Genomic DNA, 21,159 nt, shown 5'->3' with positions numbered 1-21,159 from the left:
CTAGTATGATCAAAACAGCCACATAAGAAACAATAGGCTGTGAGCCTCTCATATAATAAATCAATCGACATAAGATCCCCCGTCGGAAGACGAACTTTGAAGACTCTTCGCAATGGTTGGAAAACATCAATGCCCACTTTAATATGAAGAAAATCACCTAGAAAATCCCCATTTCAGTTTTGGTCCACCTTTACCAGCAAACCCAGACTCTCACCAAGTACTTTACCCATCTCCGTAGTTATAAAGACCAAAGGGATGCCGAACACTTGAACCCAGAAAACTTGATGCCGTAAAGTGACATGTTGGGGAATATCACCGTCCTTAACAAGAGCAATAAGGAGCATCATCTTCTTGAAAGTCCACGGACCCCCATAGAGAACTGTTTTACAATTCTCATCCGTCGGAAAGGCAAAAAGGAAACGATCGCCATTGAGGGCCCGAATGGTAACATCAACTCTAGGACACCATAAATTCTTGAGGAAGGACATAAAGGCCTCTTTGTTGTAATTCTTATGCACAAGTAGTTAGCCCACCAGAAGATACTAGGAAATACAACAATCCCCATCCTCCAACCACGACCTCACGTTCTTCTTCCTCCGTTAGCTCAAAATGGGATGTGGAGGAATTTATTACATCATCCATGTATCATAGCAAATAAAAAAACCCACTGCTAGAAACGAATCAAGCCGCCCCACGAGATTTGAACTCCAAAGAACATGCAAGTTGAACTCTAGAAACCCTAGGTGCGGTTGAGACATAGAGAATGTAGAGAAACCTTACAAAAAGAGAATTTCTTAAAACATGTATTATTGTTTGTGGTTTTTCCTATGCCTAAAGAATTTAAACAATGCCTTGATTAGTAAATTTTTATGTGTCATAAGGGGAGAAGAAAAGAAACTTTTCAAGGCTGATGTAGGGCATACATTGGAGATGTTTTCTATGGAAGAAAATAATTTTGGTTGTTCCTTTTATTTAATTTGGTATTTACAAAGCTAATGCATGATTTTAATGGTATGTTAGTAGTGTTGTACTACGGAAAGAAATATATAAAATGAAAGGAACCCATTTAACTTAAGAAAAATTTTGAGTGATTTAGCTTTTAAATTAAAGGGATGTATTATTCTTTCACATTACATAAAATATTTTTATTTTAAGTAATAGACTCCATAATGATAAGTATTGACATTCTTGTGGTGGAATAAAACTTGTTCTATATGTAACTAATCTCTTTCAAGTATGTTGTCTGGTTTCTTGAGATTAATTTAATGTCAAAGGGAGTCATGAAGGAATTAGTGCTACTTGTTGGCAAGACTCGAATCAGGTTATCATAATTTTGTCACTTACAGTTAATTAATCCATGTGACTTTTGTATTGTTTCATGACGGAGTTGATAAACATATTTTCAACTAAGCAAGTCGCATCAGCTTAGTTATGATGGAACTGTGTTTTTGAGTTACTTCGGTCAACATTAGATCTTAATTAGAATAAAAGGGATAATCGTCTTGCCCACAAGTGTGGATTACTTCTTTTAGTTTAATTAAGATGGCATAGTATGAGTTTTATTTCACAGAAGTTGTGAAAATCTTCATCTGCCCATAGGTGTTGAAGTTTTTCATGAAGGTACTCTTGTGACATAAAATCTAGTACTAGAAACTTGTTAATTTTCTTGCCCGCAGGTGTAAATTAATCTAGTTTCATGAAATTTATTGGGGAATAAAGTACCATGTCTTCAATTCCAAATATTTTCTACCATGAGCCCCATTATAGGATGTGGTTTAAGGCATGGAAATTAGTTGCATCATGACTTATTTTTGTGTCTGTTTATGAGACTTGTTGATACAAAATACGTATTGAACCCATGAAGGCTAATCAAGGAATGCTAAGGTACGTATTGTTTAAGTATAATGCTTATAAATATTTTCAATTTGAACTGTGATGTTTGCTTAGAGGATGAAATTTGATTACTTGAGATTCTTTTGGACTTGAAATTGAAATAACATGAAATTGAATTTGTTAGAGACATTTAGATTCATGATAGATGAACATAATTTTTCTGGCAGATTGCGTGTCTTGATTATGGTGAATTTACTTGTAACCCATGCTCGTATAGACAGTTTTACTGGCAACTTGCATTGGTTTTTTGAGAAGTCACTTTAAACTACAATTTTGACCCAAAATGCCTCTATATTTTTATTTTGTGAAGATTAGTATGTCTATTTTGATATTTACAATTTTGATTGCAATCAAGCTTATAAATTAATTATGATAAATTCTAAAGTAAGTGTAACTCGTTGCTGAAATTCTGTTTGACAACGTCATGTTGGTTATAATGTCTAAAATATAAAGCAATTTTATTTAGGTACATCTTTGAAAGAGTGTTTGCCCAAGTGGGAGAATTAGTGAACGAAAATTGGGCTTCACACTCATTAACTTATTTGCAAGTATAAACTCTACTTAGTGGGAGTTGTTTTAAAATTTTGAGCATTAAGTAGACTTGCATGAATCTATTAAAGCGTTATTCTATCTTCCATGAATTTGTGTTTTGGTTGACAACTCGAATGACAATAATATGTTTAAGTCGCATGAATGGATACTTCGTATATGTGCACATTTTTTTGTTATTGGCAATCATTTGAATTCCTTGATTGATTATTTGTTAATCTTTATAAAGAATTTTGGGGTTCATAAGGACTTACCATAAATGTGGAATTATTAATACATATAAGGTGGTCGTTGGATGCATGTTTTTGTGTAACAGTGGTGAATGCTTTCATGCTTACTTGTACCTTTCATTGAGTTAATATGCATTCATTAACTGAGTAAGGCTATCCTCGAAGGCATATTTTCAAAAGTATTGATTTAAGTATTGTTTTGCAAAATAAGTAACGATGTTGCAGATCAGTGGGAGTTTGAGTTTTGTGTTAGTACTGCCTTACATTTGCAAATGACCTATAAGGTATGTATAGAATCCATGTATTCAGTTTAACTCCAATTCCAGTTGGATTCATTTAGTCACATTTTTCATGTGCTAGTCAATTATTTGATGAAATTTATACTGGATATCAAGTTGTTATCAAATTGCATATTAAATGGCATGTCATGGTTTGTGCACTGCCTCAGTTGTGAGGATTTCCATCTGCCCGCAGATGTTGGAATTCACCATGAAAATAACTGGTACGGTGCATAGATCAGTGTCAAAAACATGTTATTTCATCTTTCTCACAAGTGTTGAATTAATTTGTTTTATGAAGTTTTGGGATATTTTACTTGGACATGTGCCTATTTGATATTTTCAGTTGTGTCCGTTGGCCACAAACATTGTTTGTGTTATTATTGGTCTAATGAAAGTGATGCATGATTATTTTGGAGATGTATTCACACCTGAAGGTTATATTGGTTTCATTAGATGAAGGATATCTGCGTTAGCAGATTTAGGGCTTTGAAGAAGCATAAGCTGGACTTGAGATGATATAAAGTAAGACATTTTGGTTTTTGGTTTAAAATTTCATCTCTTGATCATAATTTGTGTTTCATGTGAATGAGGATCTTAGCATGTGTGATTATGAAGGTTTTGGGTAGTGTCAACCTTACAACCTTGTTAGTTCCATGTTAAGAAATGCATTTGACAGAAATTGCATTAAGGATGAGATGTAATCCCTGTTAGATGGCCACTAAAGTGACATTAGTCTCCAATCTCAAGTATAAATGTGAATATTACATTTTGTAGACCAAGTGGGAGAATGTTGGATTTATCCAATACAAATCAACCTTTAAGTGGTCTACTACATGTAATAGGAATGTAATATTGGAGAATAATGTTGATTGTGATTTGATCTCTTAAGGATATCAATCCTATATAAGGTGTCTTATATTGGAAATAGGATTGATGGAATCCTTAATTGAATATGATTATGATACTTGACTTGGAGGCTAAGAAAGTAAGTTTAGGTTTCCTTATGGATGGAAACCCTAGCTTTTGACATATATAAAAACACCGGTCCCTACAAGCCGTAGAACACAAAACATAATGCTTCCCATACAGTAGTTGTATTTGGCTAGGTGTTTGCAGAAGATCTTGGTTTTGTTGTGCCCTTCACCTTCCTTGCTTGAGCATATGATTACAACGGGAATCAAGTTTATCACTCCTTCTTTTGTGTTTTAATTGTATAATCTATTTTGGTTAACAGTTTCTGCTTTCTTATGCCAATAACCAACGATTTTGAGAAATAAAAATATATTCTTTTTTCTCTTTTCCAAACCCAATTTTAACCCCAGCTTTTTTTTTCTAAAGATGCTTTAGAAAAAAAAAATTAACCACAAGTGAGCTTGCCCATTTTTTTTCTAACAAGAAACGATAGAGCATGTGGACTTTCTTTGGCAATAAAGGATTTAGCTTTGTTTTGTATGGACGAGGGCTTTATGCTAAACTCGTTATTTAATCAAATATACCACAACGCATTCACATTGCAAGTGGAAAATTGCTAGTAGCTCCTTAGTTCTCTGTGACTCTGTCCAAGAATTTTCCAAGCCTTAGACTAGAAACCGTTTGATCCCAAATCAATCTGAATCGCAGCTAAGAACAATCAGATCAAACGTTTCGGTAGGCAATAACTAAGAGAAACTAGAAAACATGTATGACAAGCATTACGCGTAAATTAAGTAAAGATTAGAAGTAGATGAGAAGTAATTTACCTGAACTAATAATTGCCTATGCTGGATAATATTGAATTATCATTAAGCATGAGACTTATACAATCGAATTCAAAGCTTCTGCACTCATTTTGTATGTGGTATTTTCGTAACCTCATCATTGATTGACACGTGTTAAGTTTATGACAATAAAGTTAAGGACGATTATGTTTATGGACACATGTTAATCAATGATAGAACTCACATAAAAATCACACACAAAATAAGTGTAGACGATTTGAAATCCACACAATCACAACAGCCACTGAACAAAGATACTACTTAATTATGTAACACTACCCTCTTGGCATGAGTGGGATTTAATTATTCTCTACCATTTTATTAAACATTAAGTAAATTAATTACATATGTAGATTTTAGGTTGTATGATTAATGCAAAAACAAGTGTGGACTGTGAGAGGCAAGGCCGATCATGTATTGTATGGGGTTGAACGATTACGTTAGTGGATTAAATAATTAGTTGTTAGAAAGACAAGAATCGGTGGGATCGAACCCGCACCAGAGTGCATAAACATGATTGTTTTTCACTATTGTGGTAAAACGCATCTGTTGATATGAATGAGATTTTCGCAGAGGTATCAGTGGCGTTATATTCACTCTCTAAAAAAAATATCATGCACTCCAAATATATAGAAATATATATAAAATAAAAAATAATAAAAAAAGGATACTTGACAGAAGTGCAAAGCCAACAACAATTCCCAGAATATAATGCTATAAATTATAGGAATTGTTAATGATACTCTAAAAATCTCATTTTACACTCCAAACTTTCTATAATTAGAAAGAAAAATACACTTGTGAAAAGTGTAAAATAAAATTTGTGAAATGCTAATAATAGCTCCCTAAATTATTTATTGAAGCAAATACTATAAATACATGTGAATAAAGTCCAAATATATTAGAAAGAGTGCTTTCAATGGAAGGACTATCGTCTGAGATGCTTTTGCTTTATGTTGCTGATGACCCAAGATTTTGAGAAGAAAAAAAACATTTTCTTTTCTCATTTTCAAACCTAATTTTAGCCATAGCTTTCTTTATAAATTGCTTTGGAAAAAAAATCACCTCGATTGGACTTGCAATAAAGGAAATAAATTTACTTCTTTTTTGTTTTTTTGGGTAGAACAATACTTAAGGATAGTGAAGTGAAATAACATTTTTGATAAGATTCCTTAAAAAGAAGGCTAATGCTACGAGACTAAATTTATAGATAAAATTTGTAAATTAAATAATGTGTTATCAATAAGAATAAGCACATTTATCAACGCTTGAATAATAATTCAATCATCAATTTTCATGTAATTTAATTTATAAAATTTAATCTGCCTAGCATTACCCTAAAAAGAAATCACCTCAAGTGAACTTTAATTTTTTTTTATTTATTTTTTATTTTTTTTATACATGAAATGATAAAGCTATCTTTACTTTTGTTTGTGCGGTTGTTTTATGCCTAACTCATCCAAATGAGATGTTAAATTTAAACATTAAATTTAAATTTGAAAGCCTATGAGGCACTTTGATGCTTTTTTAGAATTTTGTTCTCTACCTGATCTGTCAAATTGAATTATTATTTATTACTTCATTTCTTTGTAATTGTGATCTTTGTAATTGTGATAAATATGTTTATAACAACAACAGTAAATAGCTTTATCATGCTAATCACTATTCCTGCTAAGATAAGCCTAAGTCACATATATGAGGTTTGTCAAGTGAATTGTGGTGTGGATGGTTACAGAATTTCATTGGACCTACATGGAGTAAAGACTTTGGAAGACTTTGGGTTACTTGGGAGCCCAAAAGTCCAAGCTTATAACCATTGTATTCCACGTGAGTAAGTTTGAAAGAGAACTAGCCAAATTTCCTACCTAGCAAGCTAACCAACTTAGTTAGGGAAGAACCAAGCCCTGACCCTTAGAGTCATGTGAAAGCCTAGCGAGACATGCATTTAATGAAGAGAGAAGCAGACTTTCCCTTCCTAACTCAAGCAGAAAACCAATGCAAGAAAGCCAAGGGACGCGCTACCAAAAGTAAGACTTGTGTAAAACTGACATGGAAAAGTAGCGCGTCGAGAATGAGGCGCAACCCAGTCTTCACGTGAACAGCCGCGTTTCGTTATCTTACACCAAAATGGAATGTTGCAGTTAGGTCAGGAGAAAGGGGAGAGAAGACCAAGCCACAATTAAAGATTCCTTAGGAACCCTATAGATTAGTCATTCACCTACAAAAAGGGGAGTCAGAAGCCATTAAAGAGGATCCAAGAACTTTGCTGATATGAATGAAATTTTCGCAAAGATATTAGTGGCATTATTGGCACTCTCTAAAAAAATCATGCACTCCAAATATATAGAAATATAAAAAGAAAAAGATACTTGATAGAAGTGCAAAGCCAATAACAGATCCCAAAATAGAATGCTATACATTATGGAAATTGTTGTTGGCACCCAAAGCACTCCGAACTTTCTATAATTAGAAAGAAAATACACTTGTGAAGAGTATAGAATGAGATATGTAGAGTGCTAATAACAGTTCTCTAAATTATTTGTTAAAGCAAATACTATAAATGGATGCTAATAGAGTCCAAATATATTAGAAAGAGCGCTTTCAATGGAAGGGACCATAGTCTGAGCTGCTTTTGCTTTATGTTGCCAATGATGACCCATGATTTTGAGAAAAAATAGATTTTTTTCACTTTTCAAACCTAATTTTAGCCTCAGCTTTCTTTATAACATGCTTTGAAAAAAATCACCTCGACTGGACTTGCAATAAAGGAAATAGCTTTACTTTTTTTTTTCTTTTTTTTTTTTGGGTAGAACGTTGCTTAAAGATAGTAAAGTGAAAATGAACCTTTTTATAAGATTCCTTAAAAAGAAGGATAATGCTAGGAAGACTAAAATTGTAGATAAAATTTACACCCTTTAAAAAGTATCATGCACTCCAAATATAAACAAATATAAAAAGAAAAAGATACTTGATATAGATGAATGCGAATAAATAGACAAATTATATTAGAAAAGAGTGCTTTGAATGGAAGCAACTATGGTTTGAGCTACTTCTGCTTTCTGTTACCAATGACCCACGATTTTGAGAAAAAAACAACTTTTTTTCTCTTTTCCAAACCCAATTTTAATCTTAACTTTTTTATAGAGTGATTCTCACTTTACTATCCTCAAATATTGTATAATTTCAATTTTTATACATAATTTTTTTCATCCCACTTTCATACCTAAAATGTGAATTTTATGACACTTTCATACTTTTGTTAGTCATTCCATCAAGAGCTCATGACATAACTTATTAACAGGACGATGACTGTGTATCCATGTGCTACTGCGGCTCTATCTAGTGGGTAAATCCAACAACCAGCCCCAATAAGAAACCATGACATAAACCCTTCTTCCTTCATAATCCAAATCCTCAATTCCAATCCAAATATTCTCGTCCTGAAGTTGAAGCCTTTGATTCGGCGCTGGTGCTAGCACTTGCCGAACTAATACGATGGGTGTAACAAAGAAGCAAAAATAGCGATCCCAGAAAAATACCGATAGAGAACAATACTTTTGTCATGTCGTAAATACAACTCAGGTGCACTCCTTTGACTGCAAGGAAGAAAACGAAAGGAAGAATTGAAATACAACCTGTTTGGGTGGAAATTTGACATTGGGCTTTATGATGATGGAGGCCCAATGAATGCAAAAGTAAAATGAGAGATTGGGCTCGGGCAAGCAAGCAGCCCAGGAGAATTTAAAACCATTTCAGCAAGGCATAGGCCACATGCCTATGTGAGAAGTGATGGGTGACAGAAGGTAGCTCACCCCAGCAAAAAGCACTTTTCAAGGGCATGGATGAGTAAATAAGTGATGACTCATCACCTTCCGAAAGCCATCAGCAAAAGGGCGAAGCTTGGATAGTTAAGTTAAATCGTCTATAAAAATAGAAAGGGACATCGAAGACAAAGACACTTAACCAATCAATCAAAAGACATCCCACTTTGCTCTCAAACAAGCAAGAAACTAGAAAGCCGCATTTTGTCTAGACTCTGTCCCTCTTTGGTCATAAAATCCTCTTCGAAAGTAATCTTTTGCCAAGTATAGAAGCTCTGCTACCTTCCCCCAGTGTTATAGTATCAATTCCCTTGAGTAAAACCTATTTACATTTCATTCTCCAGAGCCTACAAATCCTTGTAAACACAAAGAGAAGTGGTTGCAAGAAGTTGAATCTTGACCGAGTCTCTTTTGTTTATACTTACATAAAGTAGATTTGTTGTTTAATGCTTATCTCATTATGTTTTTAAATCACTTCAACTGTTCTTCGTTCAAAGTTTCGCCTATGATCATTATGTCCTAACTTAGTGACTTTACTTCTTTAAAGTTTTAACTTTAATGTCTGGAAGGGCGCTGAACCCCCTTCATTTTGTCATACAATATTATGAGTAAAAGTCCTTGTTTACAAGGAAAAAAAAGAACTTTATACAGATTTAATCCATCTGTGACAATCCATTGATAAATCAAGAAGTCTAAGTGACTTGTGGCGCAAGTAATCAATCCAGTTCACAACTAAATAACAATATGTTATATAAAGATACAAACATAATAGTGACACACTTAGATCTATGTTAGTCTTGATTGTGAGCCTCAAGGCCTAACCAAAGGCCCTACAAATGCACCTTTCAAACTAACAGCAAACTCATATTGCAGCACACCAAGTAGCAAACCTTGCCTGACAGGCAAGAGACCTGTGGAGTTGTGCGAGGGATAGATCCAGCCCGAACACAACCCAGGTGGGAAGTAGCTCAAGATTATAAGCTCTGAGCTAGACTTGTCCCTCCCCGATGTGGGACAAACTGTCCACACACCATCAACTATCAACATGCTCACCTTACGTGTAACTAATTTTCAAGTCTACATGTGGATAACAAGTAGGTGATGCATGAGCAATGTGTGGCCCTTTTGGGCTTTTACATGAAGGACAATCTTCTCTAATATAATAATGAAATTGGGCACCATAAAATCAATTGGTAATATAAGTAGTAGCCCAAGATCATATAAGCCTTACCTAGACTTATCCCTCACCGATGTGGAACAAACTCTCCACACATCATCAACTCTCAACATTTAGAATGAACTTTTATTTGGGAGAAAGTTTGCAGAAAGGTTGAGAAAATTGTTTGAGAATTGAGAATTGTAGCAGGAATTGGTGGAGTTTAGGAGTTGAAGCATTGTTGGACTTGACATTAATGTTTTAATTGTTTCATATTTTCATGTGGAGTTCTTGTGCCATATCATTGCATAATTATAGTCCATGTGAGAGCCACGTCATGCTTTAACGAAAGTGCTGACGGAAAAGTTAGTGGAAATTTGAGAGGGTCACTAAATCAAACTTTAGATGTGAAAGTGCAATTAAAAAAAAACTTTAAATATGAAAGTTGAAATTTCATGATACTTAAAGATAATAAATTGAAAATTACCCTTTTCATAGGATTGCTTTAAAAAAATCACCTCAATTGGACTTGCTTTTTTGCCTTTTTTTTTTTTTTTTTTTATTTTTTTTTTATTTTTTTACAAGAAAAGATAGAATAAGTAGACCTGCTTTGGCAATAAAGGAAAGGGGAAATAGCTTTATCCTTTTCATAGGATTCCTTTAAAAGAATCACCTCAAGACTTGCTTTTTTTCTTTTTCTTGTTTAACAAGAAACGATAGAGTAAATAGACTTACTTTGGCAATAAGGGAAAGGGAAATAGCTTTACCCTTTTCATAGGATTCCTTTTAAAAAATCACCTCAACTGGACTTGCTTTTTAGCATTTTTTTTGGACCAGGATCCTCTCCTAATCTAAGGATGAGGATCCTCATAACCAAGAGATGTGGACCGTTGGATAAAAATCCAACGGTTATAATTATTATAATTTTAAGGGGATTCCCTGTTTGTAGCCGTTGAATAAAAATTCAACAGCCCATATCCCTTGATCATGAGGATCCTCATTCTTAGATTAGGAGAGGATCCTGGTCCATTTTTTTAACAAGAAACGATAGAGTAAGTAGACTTACTTTACCCCTTTCATAGAATTCCTTTAAAAAAATCACATCAACTGGACTTTTTTTTTTTCACAAGAAACGATAGAATAAGTAGACTTGCTTTGGCAATAAAGAAAAGGGGAAATAGCTTTCCTTTTGTTTGGAAGTGGCTTTATGCAAAACTCGTTAGTTAATCAATATATTGCAACTCATTAACATTGCAAGTCGAAAATTGCTAGCAGCTCCTTAGTTCCCTATATAAGAGAAGCAGAGGCAGCCACTCAGAACACAAGTTCAAAGAAAACAAAGCCATCTCACATTTTAATTCATCAATCTCAACTAAGAGTAAGAACAATCCGATCATCACAAAGGTTAGAAGTTAAATAACGTAAGTATTTATCACACACACCGTATATTAGCGAGAAATAATAGTGGTACGCTTGCAATCTCTAATTCGTGTTCATGTAAATGCCCGGCCGCCTTCACGCAGGGCCATGGAAAATTTATGGTGTCGAACAAATTCACTTTTCTTCTTTCCTTTGTGATTAATCTGTGTTCCTTTGTCTCTAATTTTTTCTTTTAGTTTCTTGTTATCTTTGCACCATTTTGAGTTGTTCATGGGTGTTCATTTTTCCGTAGGGTTTTGCAGAAGATTTGTACATAGTATATTTGTTTTTCGAGCTGTTAGGCTATCAAATAACAAAATGTATAACAAAGAGTATTTCAAAGTGCCTCCAGAAATTAAATAGGTCTTATCGTTTGTACATGCTCTCAGGTTGCAAAATGGGATCGGGACAAAGTTCGGAGAGCTCAGACAGGGGAAATGACGAGAAGCCTTCGTACAACTTAGGCACAATTGCTGCTGGTGCTGCTGCAGGAATTGGTGTACTGGCTTGGGGTTTATCTGAACTTGTTTCATCAGCTGGTGAGGAAAAGAAGAAAATGATGAAAGCTCCAGGACAAGATAAAATCATAGAGAGGGAAGGGTTTCAGCGTGATCCTAAAGGCTATTTCAGAGACTTGCGCAATAAGTAGGAACTTCTCTTGAACCGTTGAATATATGAGATTATGCCTTTACTATTGTTAATCTATCTTTTGTTATTAAACTATCCTAATGGGAACTTGCAGCTTGTTGTCTTGTAGATGGGGATTACTGTTGTTTCATATAGTGATTAGGGTTTTTGCTTTCTATTTTAATTTCTTATGTTTATCATCGGTTTAATGGTAGTCGAGTTCAAAACTTGCTGAACTTTGGATGTGACAAAAGCCAACAAGATAAGAAGATGCTAAATAAGTATCCGATCATTCGATGCAACCAAAAATTTGACCTACTCACAGGTAATAGGATCTCAGTGATGCCGTTGTCAAATTGGGGATCACATAAGAAGATTTATTTTCTTAGTCTCTCGTACAAGTGAATTGGATGAATGAAATAGGTTTGAATGCTAAGCTATTTAAATCATCTCAACCTTTGGATTAAAACTAAAATTTTTTAATCCAAAAAATTTAGGTTTTAACCTATTAACAACTTTTCTGCTCTAACTCCAAGAACAAAGATACTACTTAATTATGTAACACTACTTTCTTGGCACAAGTGGGATTTAATTATTCTCTACCATTTTATTAAACATTAAGTAAATTAATTACATATGTATATTTTAGGTTGTATGATTAATGCTAAAACAATTGTGGACTGTGAGAGGCAGGGCGAATCATGTATTGTTTGGAGTTGAACGATTACGTTAGTGAGTTAAATAATTAGCTGTTAGAAAAAGGGGAATCGATGGAATCGAATCTTCACCAGAGTGCATAAACATGATTGTTTTTTACTATTACGGTAAAACACATTTGCTGATATGAATGAGATTTTTGCAAAGATATCAGTGGCATTATATTCACTCTCTACAAAAATATCATGCACTCCAAATATATAGAAATATATAAAAAAAAATAAAAAAGGATACTTGATAGAAATGCAAAGCCAACAACAGCCCCAAAATATCAACGGAAGGACTGTCATCTGAGATGCTTTTGCTTTATGTTGCTGATGACCCATGATTTTGAGAAAAAAAACATTTTCTTTTCTCATTTTCAAACCTAATTTTAGCCGCATTTTTCTTTATAAAATGCTTTGGAAAAAAAAAAAATCATCTCGACTGGACTTGCAATAAAGGAAATAGCTTTACTTTACTTTTGTTTTTTTTTTTGGGTAGAACGATACTTAAGGATAGTGAAGTGAAATAACACTTTTGATAAGATTCCTTAAAAAGAAAGCTGATGTTAGGAGATTAAATTTGTAAAGTAAATGATGTGTCACCAATAGTAATGAACACATTTATCAACGCTTGAGTAATAATTCAATCATCAACTTTCATATAATTTAATTTATAAAATTTTATTTATAAATTTAGTGTCGCATTCCAGTCCCACTCCGTCGTAGCACGATATTGTCCGCTTTGGGCACCGGCCACGCCCTCACGGTTTTGTTTATGGGAACTCACGCGAGAACTTCCTAGTGGGTCACCCATCCTAGGATTGCTCTCGCCCGAACTCGCTTAACTTCGGAGTTCCGATGGAATCCGAAGCCAATGAGTCCCTGAAAAACCTCGTGCTATATGGAGGTGGGCATATACATCTAAGGCACATCACCCCCCTCCGTCGGGCAATATGGGATGTTACAATCCTCCCCTGACGTCCTCGGCACACTCACACCACACGGTAGAGTGGCTATGATATCAAATTGTCACATCCTAATCCGGCTCCACCATAGCACGATATTGATCGCTTTGGACCCTGGCCACATCCTCACAATTTTGTTTCTAGGAACTCACGCGAGAACTTCCTAGTGGGTCACGCATCCTAGAATTGCTCTCACCCGAACTCACTTAACTTCGGAGTTCCGATGGAATCCGAAGCCAATGAGTCCCCAAAAGGCCTCATGCCATATAGAGGTGGGCATGTACATATAAGGCACATCATCCCCCCTCCGTTGGGCGATGTAGGATGTTACATTTAGTCTGCCTAACATTACCCTAAAAAGAAATCACCTCAAGTGAACTTGCTTTTTTTATTTACATGAAACGATGTAGCGAGCTTTAGTTTTGTTTTTGCGGTTGTCTTATGCCTAACTCATTATTTATTCAATATATTGCAACTAATTCACATTGCTGGGAAAATTGCTAGCAGCTCCTTAGAGCATCTCAGAATGAGATGTTAAATTTAAACATAAAATTTAAATTTGAAAGCCTATAAGGCAGTTTGATGTTTTTTAGAATTTTGTTCTCCACCTGATCTGTCAAATTGAATTATTATTTATTACTTCATTTCTTTGTAATTGTGATAAATATGTTTATAGCAACAACAATAATAAATAGCTTTATCATGCTAATCACTATTCATGCTAAGATAACTCCTTATGTCTGGGGTTTGTCAAGTGAATTATGGTGTGGTTGGTTACGGAAGTTCATTGAACCTATGTGGAGTCAAGACTTTGGAAGACTTTGGGTTGCTTGGGAGCCTAAAAAACAAGCCTATAACCATTGTATTCCACGTGAGTAAGTTTGAAAGAGAACCAGACTAATTCCCTCATTTCCCTAGCTAGCTAACCAACTTAGTTAGGGAGAAACCAAGCCTTGACCCTTAAAGTCACGTGAAAGCTTGGCTAGACATGCATTTAATGAAGAGAGAAGCAGACTTTCCCTTCCTAGCTCACACAGAAAACCATCGCATGAAAGCCAGGTGACGCATTAGCAAAAGTAACGCTTGTGGAAAACTGACATGGGAAAATAGTGCCTCGAGAAGAGGTGCAGCGCAGTCTTCACATGAATGGCTGCATTTAGTTATCTTACACCAAAAAGGAGTGTTGCAGTTAGGTCAGGAAAAAGGGGAAGGAAGACCAAGCCACAATTAAAGATTCCTTAGGAACCCTATAGATTAGTTATTCACCTACAAAAAAGGGAGTTAGAAGCCATTAAAAAGGATCCAAGAATTCTGCCGATATGAATGAAATTTTGGCAAAGATATTAGTGGCGTTATTGGCACTTTCTATAAAAAGTCATGCACTCCAAATATATAGAAATATAAAAAGAAAAAGATACTTGATAGAAGTGCAAAGCCAACAACAGATCCCAAAATAGAATGCTATACATTATGGGAATTGTTATTGGCACCCAAAAAAACTCATTTTGCACTCCGAACTTTCTATAATTAGAAAGAAAATACACTTGTGAAGAGTGTAGAATGAGATTTGTGGAGTGCTAATAACAGTTCTCTAAATTATTTGTTAAAGCAAATACTATAAATGGATGCGAATAGAGTCCAAATTTAAATATATTAGAAAGAGCGCTTTCAATGGAAAGGACCATAGTCTGAGCTGCTTTTGCTTTATGTTGCCAAAGACCCACGATTTTGAGGAGGAAAAAAAAAAAAAAAAAAAACAGATTCTTTTACTTTTCAAACCTAATTTTAGCCTCAGCTTTCTTTATAATATGCTTTGAAAAAAAATCACCTCGACTAGACTTGCAATAAAGGAAATAGCTTTACTTTTTTTTTTTTGGTACAACGATACTTAAAGATAGTAAAGTGAAAATGAACCTTTTTATAAGATTCCTTAAAAAAAAGGTAATGCTAAGGAGACTAAACTTGTATACAAAATTTGCAAACCAAATGATGTGCCATAAAAAAGAACGAGCACGTTTATTAACGTTTGACTAATAATCTAATCATCAACTTTCATGTCATTTAATTTACAAAATTTTATCTATAAATTTAGTTTCCTAGCACTACCCCCAAAAAGAAATCACCTCAAGTGGACATGTTTTTTTTTTTTTTTTTTTTTTTTTTTTTAAATACATGAAACGATAGAGCTAACTTTACTTTTGTTTGTGCGGTTGTTTAATGCCTAACTCATTATTTAATTAATATATTGCAACTCATTCACATAGCTAGGAAAATTGCTAGCAGCTCCTTAGAGCATCTCCGAATGAGATGTTAAATTTAAACATAAAATTTAAATTTGAAAGCCTATCACTTTGATCTTTTTTAGAATTTTGTTCTCCACCGGATATGTCAAATTAAACTATTATTTATTACATCATTTTGTTTATAATTGTAATAAATATATTTAGAACAATAGTAAAAATGATAAAATATATTTATTAATCAATTGAAAATGAATTTGAAGTTGCTGTCAAATTTGACAGTAACCATCTTTGATTCCAATCCACGTCATACCACATAAGAATTGACATTTCGGTTGAAAAACACTAATTATCTTTTTATTACTGTTATTGTTGATATAAACATTTTGATATCTCTTTTAGAAATGTTCCTAGTTCATGTATAAGAGAAGCAAAGGCAACCACTCAAAACACAAGTGAAAGCACAAGTTCAAACAAAAGAAAGCCTTCTCAGTTTTAAATTTTAATTCATCAAACCTCTTCTCTGTCCAAGAATTTCCAAGCCCTAGACTAAAAGTCTTTTGATCCCATATCATTCTGAATCTCAGTTAAAGAACAATCCGATCATCACAAACCAAAAACAAGCGTGGACTGTGAGAAGCAGGCCTATGTATTGTTTGGAGTTGAACCATATTGTTAATGAATTAAATAATTAGTTATTGGAGAGAGGGAAATTTTCAGGATTAAACTTGCACTAGAATGCATAAGCATTATTGTTGTTTCATACTACGGTAAAACAATATTTGCCGATATGAGTTAGGTTTTTGTAAAAAATATTGGTCATGTTATTGACACCGTCTAAAAAGTATCATGCACTCCAAATATGTACAAATATAAAAAGAAAAAGATACTTGATATAAATGAATGCGAATGACTAGACAAAATATATTAGAAAATAGTGCTTTGAATGGAAGTGACTATGGTTTCAGCTACTTTTTCTTTCCGTTACCAATGCCGCGATGTTGAGGGAAAAAAAAAACAATTTTTTTCTCTTTTCCAAACCCAATTTTAATTTTAGCTTTTTTATAGAGTGATTCTCACTTTATTATCCTCAAATATTGTAAAATTTCAATTTTCATAAGTAAATTTTGTTTTGTCCCACTTTCATACTTAAAATGTAAATTTTATGACCTTTCCGTATTTCTGTTAGTCTTTCCATCAAGAGCTCATGACATTACTTATTAACAGGATGATGACTGTACATCCATGTGCTACTGCGGCTCCATCTGGTGGGTAAATCCAACAAACAGCCCAATAAGAAACCCTAACCTAAACCCTTCTTCCTTCACAATCCAAATCCTCAATTCCAATCCAAATATTCTCGTCCTGAAGTTGAAGCCTTTGAGTCGGCTCTGGTGCTGGCACTTGCCAAACTGATATACAACCCAAGTGCACTCTGCGAGGAAGAAAACGAAAGGAAGAAGACGAAAGGAAAATCGAAATACAACCTAGGTGGGAAAATGGGTTCAAAGGCGAAATAAAAAAAAATGGGTCAGTTTCATCTCCTTCAAATTCCTCCAATTCCTCTTCGGAAAGCGCAATTTGCTCGTCATCCAGATATAACCTAGATGAGAAGCAGCGTTCTAAGCCCAAATCGAAATCTCGAACGTTTCATTATCCGCAGGGTTCTTCTAATTCGTTGATGAACTCCCCTCGTCACCAAGAAAATTGTGGAGGAAGCTGAAGAAGGCGATGAAGGAGGAAGAGAAGATTTGCAGAAAGTCTGAGAAAATTGTCAAGAGGGCTAAGCAGGCATCGGCTAGGATGAGTGCGGCTATCGTTGAAGACGAACGTAGTAATGATTAGCGATAAAATTGGAGTTTCATCTTTAAACAATTAACAATAAGAGAAGCAGCTCAAGATTATAAACTCTTTGCTAGACTTGTTTCTTCCCAATGTGGAACAACTTTTTCACACACCATCAACTTACATGTTTTCCTCAGCCAATTTTCAAGTCTACATGTGGATAACAAGTGGGTGATGCATGAGCAACGTGTGCCCCCTTTAGAGCTTTTACATAAGGGACAATCTTCTCTAATACAATGATGAAATTGGACATCATAAAACTAATTGGCAACATAAACAGTAGCCCAAGATCTATAAGCCTTACCTAAACTTGTCTCTCACCAACGTGGGACAAACTCTCCACACATGATAAAACCTAAACATTTAGAATGAACTTTTATCTGGGAGCAAGTTTGTAGAGAGGTTGAGAAAATTGTTCGAGAATTGAGACCTGTAGCAGGAATTGGGGGAGTTGAGGAGCTGAAGCATTGTTGGACTTGACATTAATGTTTTAATTATATCATATTTTCATGTGGGGGTTTCTGTGCCATATGATTGCACAATTATAGTCCATATGAGCGTCACGTCACGCTTTAACCAAAGTGTTGACGGAAAAATTAATGAAAATTTGAGAGGGTCACAAAAGCAAACTTTAGGTGTGAAAAAAAATAAAAAATAAAAAAACTTTAGATATGAAAGTTGAAATTTCACATTACTTAAAGATGGTAAATTGAAAATTACCCTTTTCATAGGATTCCTTTTAAAAAATCACCTTAATTGGACTTGCTTTTTTGCTTTTTCTTTTGTTTTTGTGTTTTTTTTTTTTGGTTTTTTAATAACAATAAACAATAAAGTAAGTAGACTTGCTTTGGCAATAAAGGAAAGGGGAAATAGCTTTATCATTTTCATAGGATTCCTTTAAATAAAATTACCTCTACTGGACTCGCTTTTTTTTTTTTTTTTTCACAAGAAACGATAGGTTAAGTAGACTTGCCTTGGCAATAAAGAAAAGGGGAAATAGCTTTCCTTTTGTTTGGAAGTGGCTTTATGTCAAACTCGTTAGTTAATCAATATATTGCAACTCATTAACATTGCAAGTGGAAAATTGCTAGCAGCTCCTTAGTTCCCTATATAAGCAGCAGAGGCAGCTACTCGGAACACAAGTTCAAAGAAAACAAAGCCATCTCACTTTTTTTAATTCATCAATCTCAACTAAGAACAATCCGATCACCACAAAGGTTAGAAGTTAAATAGCACAAGTATTTATCACACACACACCGTATATTAGCAGGAATAGTGGTATGCTCACAATCTCCAAATTCATGTTCATGTAAATGCCCAGCTGCTTACACGCAGGGCCATGGTGAATTTATGGTGTCAAACAAATTCACTTTTCTTCTATCCCTTGTGATTAATCTGTGTTTGTTTCTCTCTAATTTTTTTCCTTTTTTTTTTCTTTTAGTTTCTTGTTATCTTTGCACCATTTTGAGTTGTTCATGGGTGTTCATTTTTCCGTAGGGTTTTGCTGAAGATTTGTACATAGTATTTCTTTTTTCGAGCTGTTAGGCTATCAAATAACAAAATGTATAACAAAGAGTATTTCAAAGTGCCTCCAGAAATTAAATAGGTCTTACCGTTTGTACATGCTTTCAGGTTGCAAAATGGAATCGAGACAAAGTTCGGAGAGCTCAAGGCAGGGAAATAAGAAGAAGTCTTTGTACAACTTAGGTGCAATTGCTGCTGGCGCTGCTGCAGGAATTGGTCTACTGGCTTGGGGTTTATCTGCACTTGCTTCATCAGCTGGTGAGGAAAATAAGAAAATGATGAAAGCTCCTGGAAAAGAGGAAATCATAGAGAGGGAAGAGTTTGAGCGTGATCCTAAAGGCTATTTCAGAGACTTGCGCAATAACTAGGAACTTCTCTTGAACCGTTGAACATATGAGATTATGCCTTTACATTTTTTTAATCTATCTTTTGTTATTAAACTATCCTAGTGGGAACTTGCATCTTGTTGTCTTGTAGATGGGGATTACTGTTGTTTCATATGGTGATTAGGGATTTTGCTTTCTATTTTAGTTTCTGATGTTTATCATCGGTTTAATGGTAGTGAAGTTCAAAACGTGCTGAACTTTGGATGCTAAATAAGTATCCAACCATTCGGTGCAACCAAAAATTTGACCTACTTACGGTAATAGGATCTCAGTGATGCCGCTGTCAAATTGGGGATCACATAAGAAGATTTAATTTCTCTGTCTCTCGTACAAGTGAATTGGATGAATGAAATAGGTTTGAATGCTAAGCTATTTAGACCATCTCTAATCCCTGGATTAAAATTTAATTTTTTTAATCTAGAAAATTTAGGTTTTAACATAGAAACAATTTTTCTGATCCAACCCTTATAACTTAAAATTTTAGCCCCAAATTATTAAAGAATGAATTTAGGCTAATTAAAAAAATATTATGTAGATTGTCCTAAATTAATTTTATGAACATTTTAACCTAAAAATATTTAAATTCCAATAACTATTGAAAATTACTAAACCGACACAAGAAACACTATGGAAGAATATGAAACACATGATAGAGATGTATAAACACAAAACACATGAAACCATGATTAATAGAAACAATAATTAATAAGCCAACTTAATACAAAGGATAATTAATAAACTACATAGACTTAATACAAAAGATAATTAATAAATTGCATAAACTTAATACAAACGATAATCAATAAACTACAGAATGATAATTAATGATAATATTCACCACCTTGACATGGTGGTGGATTTTCTGGTGGACTTGGTGGTGGATGTGGGATATAGCCTTGAGGTGAATCATCATCTTGAAATATATTCCTTGTGGCATGCCTTCACAAAATTTCCTTTTGCTTATCACGTAAGAACTTCTTCCTATCTTGAGTGTATTTGTTGAGGTTCTCCCTCAACAAATCACATTCAAACCTTCCATGCTCCCTTTCCCCTTCCTTCATAAAGGCCAAGCGCATTCGGGCCGCTTCTTCCTCCCGAGAGCTATGGCTTTCGGCCAATTTTGCAAATCCGGTAGAAATGGTTGTGCTAACCGGATCTTGCATCTTCCCCTTTCTCTTTGCTTCCTTTTGCTTATCTTTTCCCGGAAGCCTTACAAAAGAAGAAGTTGGGGTCACCAAATCAACACACTCGTCTGACATCATTCGTGTTTGCGGCTTCACTATCAAATAATTTTTCCACATTGTTGGTTTGCATCGGTTCCCCACCTCGGACAATCACTACTACAAAAAACACTTTGTGAGACGAAATAAGTTTGTTGTGCAAAGTACAATTTTGTCACACAAAACCTTGCATGATGAAATTTTGGTCGCGCATGGTTCGTTGCGCAAAGCTCATGAACATAGGGTCTGCGCGACGAAATATTTTGTCGCTTAAGGTTTTTGACTTTTTGTTTTATTATTTCTCTTATATTAATTTAATTATATTAATTGTTTGCTCGATGAAATATTTGGTAGAGCAAATTTTTCGAATTTTTACTTTTTAAATTTAATTTAATTGTATAATTTTATTTTTTTAATTACTTTATTTTAAATTGACATATTCAAAATAAAATTACTTATGAAAAATAGTGATAAAATTATCCAATATATATATAATATATTCAAAATGTACACGTAAATTAACAATGTACAATAATAAAATCCTA

The 21,159-nt window shown here is 34.2% G+C and overlaps 1 long non-coding RNA gene across 1 annotated transcript; it reads left to right on the top strand.

Annotated features, from left to right (window-relative positions):
- Positions 1 to 18,132: 18,132 nt before the first annotated feature.
- On the top strand, positions 18,133 to 19,591 carry LOC103954743. The gene is made up of 2 exons (XR_668245.3): positions 18,133 to 18,701; positions 19,117 to 19,591. It is a non-coding gene; the product is annotated as an uncharacterized LOC103954743 (long non-coding RNA).
- Positions 19,592 to 21,159: the final 1,568 nt, after the last annotated feature.

Source organism: the organism of the source record quoted next, unplaced genomic scaffold, assembly GCF_019419815.1.
Source record: "Pyrus x bretschneideri cultivar Hongxiangsu unplaced genomic scaffold, Pyrus_bretschneideri_v1 Contig5, whole genome shotgun sequence".
Lineage (NCBI taxonomy): Eukaryota > Viridiplantae > Streptophyta > Magnoliopsida > Rosales > Rosaceae > Pyrus > Pyrus x bretschneideri.
This window is presented reverse-complemented; position numbering and strand designations above follow the sequence as displayed.